The 17,275-nt window shown below is 44.8% G+C and overlaps 1 long non-coding RNA gene across 1 annotated transcript in view; it reads left to right on the top strand.

The window, feature by feature from the left end:
* Positions 1-2,723: 2,723 nt before the first annotated feature.
* The window catches only part of LOC111540045, a 33,368-nt gene continuing 18,816 nt past the window's right edge, over positions 2,724-17,275 (top strand). Inside the window, exon 1 of the long non-coding RNA XR_002730876.3 lies at positions 2,724-2,839. This is a non-coding gene — a long non-coding RNA (uncharacterized LOC111540045). The remainder of the gene's footprint in view (positions 2,840-17,275) is intronic.

Consider the following 17,275-nt stretch of genomic DNA (forward strand, 5'->3'; position numbering starts at 1 on the left):
AAGAAAAGGTTCTGACACAAAGTGAGATTGTTGTCTTGCAACGTCTATTAGATTGTGTTCAGTTGAACACTGCAATAAACTTTAAGCTACTTTGTGGTCAATGAGTCTTTTGGGAACATCCGCAGAATACAGGACAGTATGCCAAGAGCTGGGGGTACAGAGTAAAGGCTATGCCTAACCTCAAGAAGTCTTCTGTTCAGTAGGTGAGAAAATAATTGAAATATGTCATTGAAAGATGTAATTCAGGCAGTTATAATCTCATAACAACACTCCAGGTAATGGTTAGCCCCCTCTTCAGTTAATGGCTTATTGACACTTTGCAAGAGAGAGAAAAAGGTCCCCTTTGAGTTCCACACTCAGTGTTAGCTTACCAGTAGTACCTTCCAGCTTCTGCCTTTTTGCTCCTGCTTTGTTTAGTTGGCATGCTATTCCTTCATTCGCTACTGTCACTCATGGAAACTCCACCAACTGTCAAGGTTTAAACTAAATCCCACCATAACAAAATGATTTTTCAGTACAACAGGACTTGCCCATCCTGAGGAACATCCAGTGGTTCCTCCCTCATGGTCCCATGTTCTGCACTAGCTTGGTTTCTGTGTTCTTTCCCTGTCACCTTGCCAGACTTTACACTTCTAGAAGCCTGGAGCTGGAATTACTGAAGTTTCACTAGCACATTTTAGCATAGAACCCCACTCACAGCAGGTGTTAGATGATCACATAGTTTGTCCGTAGCCTATTTGTGGATGACACAGCTATCACAAGCCCAAACCTCTGATCCTTGAAGCTGGTCTGTGTTAGCTGGACATTTTCGATTGCACCAAATGGAAATCAAATTCAAATCATTTCAAGTAATAACAGGGATTTCATGCATCAAATAACTGCAAAATCTGTGGGGGTAGTTTTGCTAGCTGTAGGCACAGGTAGATCAGAGTTTATAAAAGTTGTGAGGTGTCTATTTATCTCCATTGGTTAGCTCTGCTTTTGTCGAGGTTGATTTGGTTCTTGTGTAGACTCTTTACGTGTGGGGGCAGAGATGGTTCCCAGCATTGCTGGGCTTATGTTCCACCTGGGTAATAATCTCAGAGGAAAGAGAGCCTCTGTCCTATTCTCGACAAAATTCCAAGGCCCACCCTTCACTGTGACCTGATTAGCTACTTCCTTACACAAAGGTGAGGGCTCATTAGACTCCACTGGAACTGCAAGAATGCAGAGTGGGGAGAGGTGTACACTCTTTTTTTTTTTTTGAGACAGAGTCTCACTATGTCACCCAGGCTGGAGTGCAGTGGCACAATCTCAGCTCACTGCAACCTCCGCCTCCCAGGTTCAAGCGATTCTCCTGACTCAGCCTGAGTAGCTGGGATTATAGGAGCGTGTCACCACGCCCAGCTAATTTTGTATTTTTAATAGAGACGGGGTTTCACCATGTTGGTCAGGCTGGTCTTGAACTCCTGACCTCGTGATCCGCCCACCTCGGCCTCCCAAAGTGCTGGAATTACAGGCGTGAGTCACCGCGCCCTGCCGAAGTGTACACTCTTAAACAGAAATGAGGGGGATGGAGGCTTAGCAGGCAAGAACAACAGATATCTCACCCAGGGTTATTTAGCTTTTCCTGGGAAAATATTCCACAATCAAACTACTTTCTTTAACACTGACATCATTTCTGATGCTAAACAGGCATTGTAAAAAATGCACACATTAATCATAAGATGAACCAGTCCTGCAGCGTGTAAAGAGCTCAGGGCACCTTGTCTTCTCTATGGAATGTCACAACCCATGCAAACTTATCCTAAAGAAGTAATCTCAGATGCATACCAAGAGTCAAGGCTGTTAAATGCAGCAATATTTAAGTACAGATAGCAACAAAATATTGGAAATAACATAAATATCCCAAATAGAGAAATGGTTAAATACCTTATAGTTTTTTGCTATTAAAAGTGCTGTTCCTAAAATGTACTTGATATAGAAAAACGCTCAGGAAATTATGATACAATGTTCCACAAAAATGCCAAGATGCAAAAGTATTTATATTTGACGATCCCAGATTTGTGTGAATATACACAGTTTCACTAAAGGCTGGAAGGAAATACTCTTTGGTATTATAAGTTCTCTGAATGGTAAAATTGCCAGTGAATTTTTTCTTCCTTTTCACTTTTCCGTTTCCCAAATTTTTGCACAAGAACAGTATCATTTCATGATTGAAAAAACACACTCAATACTTTTAAATGCATACTTCAGTGTCAGTGCAACGGAAAACACATCCCATTGGATTTACGGTGATTGCAAGCGGGAGGACCCATTCTTTCTGGGGCAGAGGCCAGAATACACACAGAGAAGAGCTCTTTGGCTTGTGCTGCCCCAGGCTAGGCAAGAGGGCATCACTGGCTTCTGTTTCTCATGGGCCAGGGTTCCTGTTATTTCCATATGGGTGGTTTCTTCATTTGCTGCTCACTCAGGCTTCCGGGGAGATATCCACCCCACTCCTTATTTACTAAGTGGGGGAGGCAGAGCAGGAGGAAGACGGAGAGAGAGAAGAGAGAGTGCCGCAATCTTTCCCCCCAAAGGACTGCAATAAAGGAGCATATGTATCAACTAAAAAAATTCCTTGGCAACAAAAGCTTTTTAATTGAACACAGTCTCTTCAGCCAACTTATGTAAATTCTATCCCAATTTTGGGCATCTATTTTGAGCACAGAGAGAAGTGGTATGAATCTTGCCCTAAAATTGTGCTCAACAGAAGGGGTGACGCCATATGGATGCCATGTTATGGGAGCCTGTCACCTGCTAGCTGAGATGAGAAATTACAGGTTATAATCCCCTTTCAGCTGTCTGAGGAGCCCAGGTGGGTGGGGAGCGCTTTGGGTATCAGGTACCTGGTGACCCCTTGATACTTGAGTGGGACCTTCCCACAGGTGTCTGAGAGGTCACAGGGTGAAGGATAAGAGAAGCAGTGCCTCTAGATGGGGCGGCGGGGTCGGGGGCGGAAAGGGCTTGCTTCTGAACCCAAAGAAGCTGGATTTCCTTCTCCTCAGCCTAAGTGGGAACCTGGCTGATCCTATAAAACTAACCAGCTGAGAGTTAGTGAGTGGCTCTTTGGGGACTAGACCAACCGTGAGGAATGGCCTCGCGTGGAAGTTGGGAACTGGGAGGAGGGTGATACACCTATTGCATTGTACCTATCAGTGGAAAAGATGGAGAAAGAGATCCAGGGAGGACTGTTGGACCACTCTGAGTATTCTCCTCCATGGGGAGTTGTGAGTACAACCCACCTCTCCCTCTGTGTCTTAGGGACATGATGAGTTTTGGGATCTGCAGGAGGTGGGCTACAAGTCATAACAAAGTGTGGGTAGTAGGAACTGCAAGTTGCCTGGTTTTTGTAAATGGCTTCTAATAAATCTGGAGATTTTCTCTGGAAATACATTTATCACAGATAAAATGATTGTTTAATATGATGTGGGAAAAATCATGTGGACATGTGTTACATTTATTTGTCTATGCCTAACTTGTTTTCCCCCAAAGTCACTTGAAATCACAGGCTAAAATCCCAGGCCAATTCAATTTCAGGCATTTATTCTTTCTCTTTCCTTGCTTCTTAAGTAGGTTTAAAAGCTTTATTGGCTACCTGAGCACACAGGTGTTTCCACCATTAATGTGCTAACTTTGGATGGTCTAAATCTGAATCGTAGGCTGCATGAAAATGGTGTATAATTGCCTTTCTGAAAAGCTCTTACAGGACTGCACCCTGTGTCCCCAGTGCCTGGTAGAGGACCTGGAACAGAATTGATAGTAAGAAATGTTATTAAATAAATAGATACATACACAATTTCCATTGGTCCTGCCCACTTTTGCTTGGAGAGATAAAGCATGCAAGAGACCAGTGGGGCTGTCAGTGAGAAGTATTATATCCAAGAGTTAAAGTAATAGGATAGAAGTAAAAGAGTTCTTTGTCTAAGGTCAACTGAGAATATGATGGTTGTTTCACCAAGATTCCCTAGTTTTCTTCTCTGTAAAATGAGGATGATTGTCATATAGCAAGTGATTGATAACTTACTAGTTATAAATGTCCAGATTTATTAGAAGCTACCTATAAAGACACAAATATGCCCACTGATCTTGCTCTTTTTCCTTTGCTTGACTGTTTTCCATGAACCAACTCACCTGGTCCATGGAAAATATTGCTCTTTCTCTCTTATTTCCTCTCTTCCGTTCTTCCTTTCTTCTTTCCTTTTACCATACATGTTTATTCAACACTTATTATATTATAGGCACCATGAGAGTCATTTGGGATAAAAAAGGGAAGGGGCCATGCCTGACTTCAAGGAATTTCTAAAGAAGGAAGCAAACAACCAAATCAATAGTTACACTAGACTAAGATGCACTTACATGGGCATATGCAGGGTACAGTGGGAATACAGAAGTGAGATAGCTAAGTCAGATTATGAACCCCTAAAAATAGTAAATGAGGTTCTGAGATGGCTTATAAGATTGCAGGGATGTGTACGAGAGAGAGAGAGAGAAGTGGAGGAGAGTAATAATTTATACAATACATTATCTGTGAAAGATAACTGACTAGAGATGACATCTATGATACTTCAGCATTGTTTTGAGGAAAAACTGAAGAAATACACATGAGGCACTTATCATAATGCCTGGCTAATGAAAATTCCAAAAATAGTAGTTATTGGTGGTGGTCATAGTAGTATTACTATTGTATATCATACACATCAATGAACATTTAAGAATATCTATCATAGGTTAGGTACCGTATTAGGCCCTAAAGAAACATACGGTGTGGTAAAGAATGTGGATACACAAATAATTCATTAGCTTATAGAACATCATATGTGAAAATAGAAATACGGAAAAGTAAAGCAATAGTATAGAAAAGAGAATGCTTAAAATGGTTGGAATGGTCAGCTGGGCATGGTGGCTCACACCTGTAATCTCAGCACTTTGGGAGGCCTAGGTGGGTGGATAATGAGTTCAAGAGATCAAAACCATCCTGGCCAAAATGGTGAAATGGTCTCTACTAAAAATACAAAAACATTAGCTGGGCATGGTGGTGTGAGCCTGTAGTCCCAGCTACTCAGGAACCTGAGGCAGGAGAATCACTTGAACCCGGGAGGCAGAGGTTGCAGTAAGCCAAGATTGTGCCATTGCCCTCCAGCCTGGGCAACAGAGCCAGAATCCATCTGAAAAAAAAAAAAAAAGGTTGGAATAGTCTGAAAAGGGTTTTAAAGGATGAATAGGAGTTTGCTATATGGACAAGGAACAGTAGAGAAGGGCATGGCAGGTGAAGGAATTAACCAATATGGCATATCCAGGGAATTGCCAGAGAAGATGGGCAGCAGCAGTAGTTGAGGATGAAAAGCCTGTCAACAATGGGATAACATTTTAAACAAATTACCCTGCAACAAGGAGCCACTAGATGCATATTTCTATTATCAAACTCATTCAACTGTATTGTAAGTTGTCTACATTTGTCTTCCCTTCAGGAATGTGAGCTACTTGAATGAAGAAATGTTTATTATTTTTTTCATCCCCTAGTGCCTAGCATATACTATGCACTCGATATTTATTGAATGATGAATCAATTAAAATCAATTCCTAAGAGGAATTCCAGACTTTCTTGAGGCGATGTATGGTTGGCATTTCAGAAGTCTGGGCACTCCTCCTAGGGGTATTCACTGGAGGGGGTTGAATGGCTATTCTCCATGTATTATGAAAAGGAGATGGTGAAATGTTTTAGCTGCAGTGGAGAGACTGATCTTTTAGCATCAAACATCACCTAATAATAAGATTTTATGTGGTACCAAAAATGGGGTGACTGAGAGTGGCCATGGGATCATTTTCTCGATTTTTTTTAGGGACAAAGGACAATGTATTAGGGTTCTCTAGAGGGACAGAACTAACAGGATATACGTATAAATGAAAGAGAATTTGTTAAGAAAAATTGACTCACACGATCACAAGGTCAAGTCCCACAGTAGGCTGTCTGCAAGCTGAGGAGCAAGAAAACCAGTATTGGTTTAGAAGCCAGTCCAAGCCCCAAAACCTCAAAAGTAGGGAAGCTGACAGTGCAGCCTTCAGTTTCTGGCCAAACCCCTGAGAGCACCTGGCAAGTCACTGGTATAAGTCCATGAGTCCAAAAGCCAAAGAACTTGGAGTCTGATGTTCAATATCCAGCACAAGAGAAAGATGAAGGCTGGAAGACTCTGCAAGTCTGCCCCTTCCACCTTCTCCCGCTTGCTTTTTCTAGCCACGCTGGCAGCTGATTGGATGGTGCCCACCCACATTGAGGGTGGGTCTGTCTCTTCCAGTCCACTGACTCAAATGTTAATCTCCTCTGGCAACACCTAGAAACAATACTTTTCATCCTTCAATCCAATAAAGTTGACAATATTAACTCTCACAGACAATTTTGCTGAAAGGGTCGTTTTGGGGATTAATTCTAACTGGAAAGACTCTGCTAGGAGACAAAATCTGGGGGTCTTACAAAAATGGTTTTTCCGTAGATAAACATGAGGTTGAAAAAATGTGGGATAGACTTTTAGTCTAGGGGACCAGCTTTGAAGTCTAGTTGCCTTGGTAAGCTCAAAGGGAGGCTTAGAGGGTGCTTCCCTTCCCCTGCCTCTCAAGCAGCAGGTCAGTTTGAGCTAACCTCTCAGCTCGGGAAGTGAGAAATTGAATGACTGCTCTTCTCACTTCACAGGGCAGGTTTTTATCCTCTGGGGAAAGTCTCTGTGAATGCCCATAGATTCTGCGTAGAGTCTAAGCTCCTTGAGGGCTAGGAGGAAGCAGCCCGCCATTGTCCACTGTTACATATTCAATGTCTGGTACATTTCCCAACACTTTGTAAGTGCTCCCTACATACTCATTGCAGTGGATAAATAAAAATAACAACTAATACTTTTATACCCCTTACTATGTACCAGACACTGTTGTAGGAGCTTTGCGGGTATTAATTTATTTAATCCCCACTACAAACCTATCCAGATGGATGGGACTAGTGTGAATAGAAGAAATGCTGATGATGTGATGGTAGACAGAGCAATCTGAGCATTGTCTGAGCCCAGCCACAATGATGGTGCTGGCAAACAGGGGCCTTCTCTTCAGTAAATAAACGGCAGCCTAGAGTAGATGTGAGATCTCAGTGGTAGCTCCCTGACTCTAACAACAAGTAAGGAGGGTTATCTGATGACTCTCCATGATCTAGTCCAGACAGAAAAGTTTATGACAATGATATTCTCAGCTGCAGCAAAGTCAGTCCCTCTGTGAATGATTGCACTGATGATGCAGGTCTCAGGCTCCCCGTGCATGAACACATAGGTGGTAAACATGCTGCTTTCCCTGAAAGTGAAGCTCTCTCTGAGCGGGGCTGTGGGGCTGAGTGCATGCGGGAGCCCCTGGGGAGGGCAGGTCCCTCAGACAGTTAATGCAACCACAGCTGCTATCCCCGTGGAGAATGGTCTCTTAGTAGCAATTGCTGGTCCCACAGTCGAATCAATGTTGTGCAGTGTAGCTGATGGGAGGTGTCAGTTCTCTTAAGTCTTTCCTTTTCCAGGATAATCCCCTCATTGGACCTGAGGAGCAGAGAAGAGCCGGCTTCTGAGCAGGGTGCTGGGGAAAAGTGCAGGTTACATGTCCTGCACCTGCTTCTCCCTCCCCGGGAGACTGAGGAGCTTAGGGAGGTTTGAACCATCTGTATTTGACACGAATGTTTTCTCCCTAGCTGACCTCACCACTGTGACCTCACCTTGGTGGAGAGCAGCAACAAACTCATAGCTGCTGATAACTGAAACTCAAGGAGAGAAGCAGAAATGTGTGCTATTTGGTAGAATGGGCAATTCAAGACCAATTTGGTTTTGGGATGCATTAGCTGTCTTATTTCACATATGTAACACAGATGTTCAGAGATGGATGGGACCATAGAGGTGATTCATTCCAAAACCTTCATTTTACAATGGGGAAAAGGAAGTGTCAGGAAAGAATTGATTAAATAATGCCATTTTATTGGGTAGTAGCTGACTCCTAGTCCATTGCTTATTCCAGTAAACAAAATTGTTTCCCAGATATAAACAACTATGTCTACAGAAACAAACAAATGTTTTTGGGAATCACTGCCATAGATAATCAAGGTGAAGAAAGATTTCTGAATTCTTCAGCCAGCAGGACCCAAAAGTCTAAGTTTTCCTGTAGAGGAGGTGCCTTTGCCTTGGGTTTGCCATTTCAGCAGAGATCAGCTAGTGAGTTGTATCTCCGGTCTGCAGAGCTTGTGAATGGCACAGAAAATGAAAGGGGTTTGAAGCCAGCTAAGGCCAGGTTTGTATTCTAGTTCTGCCATTTTCCTATCTACTGTGCAACTCCAGTCAACTCAGTTCGCTTTTCTGAGCTCAGTCTCTTCTTTGGAAAAAGTCAATGACATATGCTACGTACCTGTTTCTTCCGTCTTGTCGACAATGGTCACGTACCAGGCACAAGATGCTCAGGTTTGTTGTCTCTATGTAATGTCTCACTACATCTTCACAGTTTTTTAAATGAGGCAGCAGTTAATATTATAAAGTTTATTTTGCAGGAGAGGAAAGCCTGAGGTTTCAAGAACTCAAGGTTCAGTACTAGGTCTTAGAGGAAGACTTTGTTTTAGCTTTGATGCTCTCTGCTAGGCACAGAGACTCCTGAGCAGAATGACAAGACCTCTGTTTGAGTAACTCATGTTCTGATCAGAGAGACAGACATGTCAGCAGGAGGTTACAATACAGTGCACTCAGATTCTTCAGGACTTGGAGCACTTGTTCCAGAATGGAAGGCCAGGAAAGTCTTCCAGGGGTAGGTGGTGCCTCTGCTGATCTGAAGGGTGAGGAAAAAGTGTCCAGTTGCAGAAGATACGATACTGATAATATAGAGATAAGATAGCTTTTAAAGACCTAGAGGTGTAGACTAGTTTGAAACAGATTGAGGACCTACAGGTAGTTGTGTGTGACTAGAGTAGGGCTGGGGTGGGTGTGTGAGGAGAATTAGCTTGGAGTCTGACCGCCAAGTGCCACACATACCATGTGAGGGAGGGATCTTGACCCTAAAGCATTGGGAATCCGGGAAGAGTCTCAGTAGGGAGTGACATCATCAGATGCGAGTTTTGGCAAGATCACTACCTATCTCACAAGATTTCTGTAGGAACAGTACAGTCTACTGTAAAACTGTTTCAGACTGTGGCTGAGCAAGAAGCCAAAATAACATACAAGGCAGCTAATTAACAGCGTTTTCCAAAACTCCGACCTAGGTGTTTCTACCTCAGCTACCTTGCATTCCTTCCTGACCTCATCACAGACACTAAGCCCAGTCTGAGTGCTATTGTAGAAGTCCAAGACTGGCAAGAAACAGAGCAGGAGAATGGGAAACCACAGGGTGGACGGTTGCCATCTCTGCAGCTCCTCCCCTTCTGGCTTAGAGAAACCTGGGTGCACTGACTGGCAGGCAAGGGTATCCTGCTCCTGGGCTCTCATCCACTCTTCAGGGAACAGCCTGGTTGGCCTACTTGCTGCAGGAGCATCTGCATCTCTGCTTAATTGGATTCTCATCTTTTTAAAAATATATTTTTGTGCGGTTGCCTAGAGGCATTCAGATAATGGGTGCATTTTTAATAGACCCAATAAGTAAATAACTGTTATTTTCTCCTCAAGAAATCCAGGGGGGACTAGAGTTCTATTGCAGCTTTGAAAACAATCACACCAGAAATTGGACTAGGAGACATTCTTGCACAGACTGTCTGGGTGATTCTCATTGTTGTTGTCAGGACAGATGAGACCCAGGTGTCACCAGACACAAGTATGAATCAGCCTGGGAGTGTGTGGCGCTGGGGCAGCTGCCCTGCCGCAGACACCTGAGGGTTCACATGCTGGCAGCTAACCCCCTCTAGTGTTGATTAGATTAGACTATTTGCAGCTGTGGGAACAGACTTGCATGTTGAGGTGGTAAATCTGTGAGTAGATGCCCCACCCCATGCCCCACTCTCTGCGTCTCAGGCCCACAGTACTGAGACCAATGGTTTAGGGTTTCTAATTTTGTGTTGCATGGTGACTCCATGACCCTTTTGGTAGTCTGCCCTGATTGCTCCCCCATAACCAAGGCCTCTCTCATTCTAGGCTGCAGGACCCTCCCCATGTCTCCCTGAGGTGTGACACTCATTCTTATCGCCACACTGTGTTCATGCCACTCTTTCTACCTGAAATGCCCTCCCCTACTTCCACTCTAATTCTTTACATTTCAGATTTCAGATCAGGTTTCACTTCCTCTTTCCCTCCCCCACTACAAGTTCTTCTCTGCAAATCTTGCAGCACTCAAGCACCAATGTCTTGCATTTCAGATAAGCCACTTCATGCTTTTATTTAGCTCTTAATGGTTACAGAAGCTCTTGCGGGGGCAGAATGTTGACGGGCATCTTGCATGTAGCAGTTATCCCCACCTTGTTTATCCCAGGAAGCTGATGGACTACAGCAACCATTGTTTAACTCTTGGATAGGAGCAGCTTAGACATAAGGTAGTTTCTCTACCTGCCCTCTTCAGCTTGTTGTCTCTGTCACACCAAACCCCAATCTTCTCTGACAACTTTCCAAAGAAATTCTGGGTTACCAGCACTGCCAAACCCAGTGTGAATTCTATGCCTGGGCCTAAAGTATTCCAGCCTAGTTCCAAACTTATTTTTAATTTGTGGTGAGCGTGCAACTTAAGTGACATAAAGGGTGGTTGTTTGAGAGCTATGTCCTGTGCTTGTGTATTGTTTTATGCTGTATCCAGCCACATTCTTCCACAGAAAAAGAAAGGAGGTGAGCTCGGCCCTAATAAACAGCAAAGCTCTCATTAGAGGGAAACTCTCCAGGCCTGACCCTTTATTAAAATGATTGGATCCATTTTACAGATTTGTCCACTGAGGCAGCCATGCCCTGATTGCATTTTAGGAGGACCAAAGAAGTCAAGAAGTTCAGCTTCTGAACTAGCCAGACTATCACCGGTTTGTTCTGCACCCTGAACTTTTACCCCTCCTGTTTCGCTAATGGAAATAGGTTAATTCAAAGTCACAAGAGCAACTTTGAAGTGGAGGCTTGCTTGAGATGAGGATTATAGACTTTACTTTCTAATGAACCCTAATGGAACCTTTCTTCCTGGGAAGATGTAGAGCAGCCCTTCTGCAACTCTCCATTCAAACCTCTGCAAATGCTATCAGCCATTGCTAAAGCAGATCTCAGCAAGTTTCTTTGGGGCCTTATGCCTCATATATGCTCTTCTTCCTTTCCTCTCTCTTTCCACCTATGGTCTCTATTCCACTTTAACCACCTCTAATTCCTTCTTGCCCAGATTTAACAAGGTCCCTCTCAACCCCTCTCTCAGAGAGCAGAAGTTAGTAGAGGGAATGCCACAGGGTCCCACTGCCTGCAGAACCTCTTCAGCTGAATCCCAAAGGAAGCTCAGCAGCTGATGGGGAAGTGATTTATAATCCTAAACACAGTTCTTTCACTGTTGGTTCTGGCTTCTTGCATCACAAATCGCTTTGCATATTAGCATTACATTGATGACATTCAAAACAGGTGCAACTGCCTATAGAACAGCTGCCGCGGCCCACTGAAAGCTTCAAGCCAAGACCTGAGGTGCATGAACCCTCCTTCTGATAAGCTTCAAAGCAGGCAAAATCATCATTAAAGGAAAATTGACTTGTAAGTACGTGAAAGATTGTAGTTATTCCATCTAACCAGAAAGAAAAGCGAGGAGCCAGCAGCCAAGGGAATCTTCTTTAAAAATGTATTCAACTGAACAACAAAAAAGAAATTGCCATCTCAAGAGTGTTATGACACAACTTTAAGATGCCAAGACAGCAGACTGTTTGTATTTTCCTGGAATAGAGGGGTCACAGCCTGGAACTGGGGCCTGGGAGGGAGCATGGTATGGAAGGCCAGGGAGCACAGGGTATAAGGTCCTACTTTAGAAAAAATGGAGCAAGAGGTTGTATTATGGGAAAAAAAAAATGCAACCCAAAGAAGCCTGTGAATATCAGATTTGGAGCCAGCCTAGCTAATGCTGGACCCTAATATGTCACCCATGATAATTTTGATCCTGAAGGATAATTTCTAAGATGTATTCCATTTAAAAGAAAGTGACCTAAAATTTTTCACAAAAACAAGCTGGAACTCAGAAGGAGGGTAAAACTTAAGGTGGCCCTGGTCTGACTTCCACATGCAATTCTGGCTTCTACTTTTATCCCTATACTACCATTTACTGAGCACTTAGAATATGCTGGGGGCCAAGTGTGTGGCTGTGAAGACCACAACCATATCTGATAGGTATAAATGTCATCTAACAAATGAGTTTAACAAATGAATAAACAAATAACTAACAAATGAGTAAACTGAGGATCAGGGCAATTGTTACCTGTCCCAAATCACACATCTTGAAAGAGGCAAAATTGGGATTTAAACACCAGCTGCCAACCCTAAAAGGGATTGACCCTCTTTTTTCAGAGTATTGTGTAATTTATTTCACAATACTCTGGCCTGTATACAAATAGCAAAGTGATTTTTATTTCACAATTCCTCTGGCCTGTATACAAATAGCAAAGTGATATTACAAAAATGATGGGGAAGGCCAGGTGCGATGGCTCATGCCTATAGTCCTAGCACTTTGGGAAGCTGAGGAGGGCAGATCACCTAAGGTCAGGAGTTCAAGAGCAGCTTGGCCAATGTGGTGAAACCTGTTTCTATTAAAAATATAAAAATTAGCCAGGGGTGGTGGTGGGCACCTGTAATCCCAGCTACTTGGGAGGCTGAGGGAAGAGAATCGCTTGAACCTAGGTGGCAGAGATTGCAGTGAACTGAGATCACACCACTTCACTCAAGCCTGGGTGATGACGAGACTCCTTCTCAAAAAAAAAAAAAAAAAAAGAAAGATGGGAAATAAGTAATAAACAGATGTTCTCTTAGCACAACTTCTTAAGTAATACTTTTTCAGATTTCAACAGTGTTACTGATGGGTAATTGACACAATACAGGGTACGTGTGTAAACCAATGTATAAGACATCGGTTGGTTGGTATGGTCTTTTGATAGACTGGCCAGGGCAACCCCTCTTCCCAGCACCATGGCTCTGTGGGATTTAAATCCAACTGCTCAGCTATAGTCACACCTTCATTGCTGCCTGAGCTGTTTTTGCCCATGGTTAGGAAAGGGACTGGGATGGAGAATTCTGCAGAAATAAAGCCCCAACGTGTGGGGACAGACTCAGTTTAACCCAGGTTCTTGTCACTTCTGGCTGCCCTCCCACCTTCCTTGGTGAGTCAAGGAATCTTAGAGGTGGGAGGAACTGCAGGGATCACCTGGCTCACATCCTTCATTTTATAGATGAGGAAGTTAAGACTCAGAGAGATGAAGAGAATGATCCATAATGATAAAGAGATGATGACCCAGGTGATCTGCTGACCTGAGGCCGCATCTTTCAATGACCACTTCCTCATACGTCCATACTGCAAAGCTTTGTCCTAGTTGTTTCTCTGGAGGGTGTGGATGGGTGGGGGAAAGGGATCACTTCAAGAGAAGAGGACCTCTGTGCCTGTGTACAGCCATTGCCCAATCTCCTGCCCCAAACCCAGCCTTTGTAGTGATGGAGCCGAGGCATCTTGATAAGGGCATTGGTCAAGCTTTCAACGAGGTTCTGCAGGCAAGGAGCTACAGCAAAGCAGATCATAGGAAACGGAAAACCAGGGCATCCTTACACAGTCAGGTACTGCAAGAATGAAGGAGAACAGCTCAGGCTATTGGCTAATATCTGCGTTTTAGCCTACTATATGCACCAGGCCATGGGCTTGGTGTCACAGGGGCATTCAGACACAAAGAAATGAATAGCATACAGCAGACAGAGGCTCAGATGTCTTACTGCACATGAAGTAAAAAAGACATTTACACAGAAGAAAGAAAACAGACCACTTGCAATGAGTGGGGGCAGAGCTCCCTGTGGACTGGGGTCCTCAGGGCAGCATCAAGGAAGGGTGAGCTTAGGAAGGTCTCTGTGGGGACAGAATCTGCATTGTCAGGAAAAAGGGCTAGTCTGGCTTGGTCTGGGACTGTCTCTAGTCCCACACTTGTACAGCTGTCACTAGAGAAATTAGTGTTCACCTGACCTCCACTTTAGACACAGACTCTCCCCTTCTACTCTACCAAGACTTCCACTGGGCTCCATGGCGTTGCAGGATCGATTTTCCCCACCTTCTGTGTCTCCAAGTACCATCCAAATAATCACATCTGTGCGATGCTTTGGGGTTTAAAGACTCTTCAGCACCCATTGCCACAGTTCTTCCCCATTACCTGTAAGGTGCATGGGGCGGTGTCATTATTATTGTAACAGTGGAGGACATTCAGTTTAGGTACCCTGACTAGTAGAAGATACAGCTGGCCTTACGATTGTGTTTTCCGGATTCCTGCATGAGATCATACCACCTCTTTGCCTCCCGTCTCTGTGCTGATTGTAGCTGCACCCTCCATGATCTGAGACCCGCTGAAAGGTGGGCCAGGTCCTTAGGTGGCGGGTTAGCTGGAGTGACAGGCCTGGCGTGGAGACTGCGGACCATGTGAGGTGCTTCTTTTGTCAGACAGCTGTCCCAGCACAAGCGGCTGCCAAAGCCCATGCAGAAATACGGGGGTGTCTGGGAGAACATTTAGGATTTCAATCAAGGAGCCGAAGTGCATTTGCTTTTTCATTAATCCCCACATTAATTAGTGTCATTTGCAAAAAGAGCCTGATGCACACTTGTGTCTGCTGGAGCCTCAATTGACAACCCTGGGAGGCTGTGATGCAGCCTCATTCCTGCATGCTGAGTCGGCCCTGCTGCAGGAAAAAAATGTAATTTTGTTTCAAAACCTGAGGGAGGTCTCAAGGTCTCTCTAATGGAGACAAAAACAACAACAAAAAAAGTATGGGCTACAAGGTTCCTCCCAACTTGAGCCTTGGCCCAGCAGCAGTAATTACACAGATGAGAAGTTGTGCTTAAAAAATCCTCTTTCCCATGTGCCACCTCACTTCCTAGCGCCCCTCATGGCTCCTGCTTACCTTCCTGACAGAGAAATACCTGGGATCCTGTCATTCACGCCTCACTGCGGCTCCTTGGCACTCAACCAATTCAGCTCCCGTGTCTCCCCTGGAATATTCCCGTCTCCCTTCCTCAGGGGCTGATGCAGAATTTTGGAGACTTCCAAGGGAGAAGAGCAAGATAAAAATCGGGGGTCTGGGGGGGAAGTTCTAACAATAACAGCTACATGAAAATAATATTAATATCATTTGCTTATTAAGGACAAGCCGCGGGCCTCACTGTTTTCAGCACTTCACCTGTACTAACACATTTAGGTCATGCTATCCTTCTCATTTTAGAAATGATGCCACTGAGTCACAGAGAAGTTAAGTAATCTGCCCGCCAACACTCGGGTCGATGTGGTCTCGTTCCATCACTTGGGTGATGGAGCCAAAGGCCACGTTCACAACCACTAGGCTGTCCCGGCCCCTTGGTGTGATTTGTCCCCTCCTAGGGTATGCTTCTCTCATCTCTGGTCTTATTTCTAGTTGTTTCTTGACCCTTCACCATTTCCCCATTGGCCCACGACCTTCATCATCCTGGCAGGTGGCAGGGCCTTGCCCTTTGACCTCCTCCTACCTTCACAGGAATCAGCGTTTCAACATTTGCCTTTCCTAGTCCCTGGATATCAAAACTCATCAATTCCATAGCTCTCCCCCCGCGCCCTGCTACAAGCTTAGACAGCATGGTTGTCAAGCCAGAACCCCTGCAGCCTCCCCCATCGGAAGTGCCTGGGGTGGGGTGGGGTGGGGTGGGAGCTGAGTGGGCAGAGTTTCATCCACAGCGCCATGTACCCACTGTCTTCTGCCGTGCGGTTCACAGAAAAGAATGTTTATGTCACTCCTAAAAGCTAACGTGAAAACATTGGTCGCAGAATACCATGAGTTAACCTAACCAACTGTTAATGTTAATGATGAAACTCCTCCCAAATCTCCCAAATAATGCTTGGCTTCAGCAGAGACCTTTTGTTTAATGAGTCAGGTCAAAGGGATGTTTCATTTGTAAATTTCAGATGCTGCAGTAAAGCCCATAGGGTGTGACGTTCATGGTTTTGGGGAGTCTGGGGGATCGTGAAAATCATGCCACCCTCAGTGAAGCTAGTGTGGTGGCCCTTTCATTTTAACTCTGGGTGGGCAGAAGGAGTGTGTGTGTGTGTGTGTGTGTGTGTGTGCAGGAGGTGGGCAGATAGGGCTGAATAGCTCTTTCCTGCCTGCTCACAGCATGCTACAGCCTCAGCCTCTGTTCTAGGTCCTCAAGCTTCCTGGGGGGCTCTGGGTACACATTTGTTTATCCATCTTTCTCCTCCACCCCAAGCAACTTCCCGTAGGCCACCTGAACTCCGCCTCTCCAACTTGTCAAAGAAGAAAGCTGCAACCATGTAATTATGACATCCTGGGGGTAATTTTAACTGTAAGTCATTATTCTCAAACAGCCAATGCAATCCCTATTTGCCAGCACAAAGAGATGATTCTCACTAGCCTGAACTCACTGTCAAACATGCCAGGAGAAATAAAAAGGTGCTAATGCAATATAGCCCAGAAATAGAAAATAAGATTAGAGGCGACGCTTGAGATTTCAGGCTGTTGGGCGGGGGAAATAGCACAGGGTTTAGTTACCAGCAGAACTGTCAGACAAGAAGCCTCCGAGGTCATTAATACCGGAACCTTCATTAAGGCAAGTGGATAAAATTAAAGGGTGTTTTGTGAGGATTTAATTTTTCCTGGAGGTTCGCAGTCTCTGAAGGGCATCTGGGGCTGGCTCTGAGGCCAAGGCAGTGGGCCCTGGAGTGGGGAATCAGGATGCTGGAGTTCTCATTCTTTGTCTTCTCAGTGGGCCCGCTGAGAACAGGCTGCATGAGGGGTGCCTGTGCAGTGCTGAGCCACTGCATCAGGGAACTGCATCTCCTCATCCCCACGCCACGTGCTCTGAAACAACACGGAGTCTCCTGCACAGCTGGAACAAGCGTAGCTCATCCTTATCATGGGTGGGGCGGGGCAGAAGAAAGGCTGTGGCTGGACAGGGCATTTTTGTGAATTCTGAAGACCATCCAGAGACTCAGGGCTTCTCGGGCAGTATTGGTGGAAACGTACAAACAGGTCTGGTTTTATGCAAAGCGGAGAAGCAGGCAATGGTAGTCTTTGGTGACTTCTCATGGGTGCTTTTAGGGGTCCACTCT

This window comes from Piliocolobus tephrosceles, chromosome 13 (genome assembly GCF_002776525.5).
Source record: "Piliocolobus tephrosceles isolate RC106 chromosome 13, ASM277652v3, whole genome shotgun sequence".
In the NCBI taxonomy this organism is placed as follows: Eukaryota; Metazoa; Chordata; class Mammalia; order Primates; family Cercopithecidae; genus Piliocolobus; species Piliocolobus tephrosceles.